The sequence below is a fragment of the Octodon degus genome, unplaced genomic scaffold (genome assembly GCF_000260255.1).
Source record: "Octodon degus isolate 3935 unplaced genomic scaffold, OctDeg1.0 scaffold00199, whole genome shotgun sequence".
NCBI lineage: Eukaryota > Metazoa > Chordata > Mammalia > Rodentia > Octodontidae > Octodon > Octodon degus.
In genome coordinates this window covers 3,145,380-3,146,666 of record NW_004524775.1, presented here as the reverse complement: position 1 = coordinate 3,146,666, position 1,287 = coordinate 3,145,380, and positions in this window count along the sequence as shown.

Genomic DNA, 1,287 nt, shown 5'->3' with positions numbered 1-1,287 from the left:
CGGAACCAGGGATTGAACTCAGGCCCTTGTGCTTGCCAGGGAAGCGCTTATTCTACTGAGCCATCTCCCCGGCCCCAACTCCACTGTTTTTAAAAAGCCAAATCTTAGGGATTTTCTAGATTAATCATATTTTTTTATTTTATTGATTTCTGTCCTTTATCATTTCTTTATTTCTAATTTTTTGGGATTTATTTATTTATTTATTTTGCAGAACCGGGGATTGAACTCAGGCCCTTGTGCTTGCCAGGGAAGCGCTTATTCTACTGAGTCATCTCACTGGCCTCTTGGGATTTAATTTGCTGTTATTTTTTCCAACGTTTTCAAGGCAGAACTTTAGACTGACTTTCCTTTTTTTTTTTTTTTCTTTTTGATGGTACCAGGGAATGAACTCAGGACCACAAGTGCTTGTTCCACTAAACTATCTCTCTGGCCCAAATTGACTTTAAAACCTTATTGATTTCTAATCTATACATTTTATACATAAATGTTTCCAATAGCTGTTTTTTGTTTTTTTGTTTTTTTTTTTTGGTGGAATCGGGGATTGAACTCAGGCCCTTGCGCTTGCCAGGCAAGTACTTATTCTACTGAGGCATCTCCCTGGCCCCCAATAGCTGCATTTGTCAAATTTACGGTACTTTTTCATTATTAAGTTCAACACATTTTTGAACTTCCATGTGACCTGGTATTTTTTCTTGTAATGGGATATTTAAAAGCATACTGCTTAACTTCTTACTGTTGGGGAATTTAAAAATTATCTTTTTATTATTTTCTAGTTTAATTTAATTTTGCAGTGGTTAATCCAAAAAGATGCTTCGCGATTTCCATCATTTGAAATTGCCCGAAGCTTACATTGCTTTCCAGCTTGTAGCACTTTGTGGACATCACGGCATGCTTAGAACTGTATTTCACAGCTGTGAGAATGCAAAAACATTTCATTACACACACAACGTATTCTCTGTTCTGTTTTGTAGGAATACGGTTTAGGTCAAACCGGTTAACTGCTTTTTTTTTTTGTATTTTAGGTAAGGGTCTACAGGGTGTTCAGGGTCTCACTACTGGATCGGACTCCTAGTGATCCACATGTTTACAGCCTCCCAAGAGCTGGATTACAGGCGCGCAGCACCACACCCAGGCTCAATCACCACCTCAGCACACCCTGGGGGTGGGGCCGACAGCAGGCCCGGGTATGGAACTCCTGGCCTCTGTGCCTGCTTGCAGGTGCTTTAATCCTCTGAGCTGTTTGGCCGGCTTAAGTGCTTTTCATTTTTAAAAATGTAAGTTTCTCAT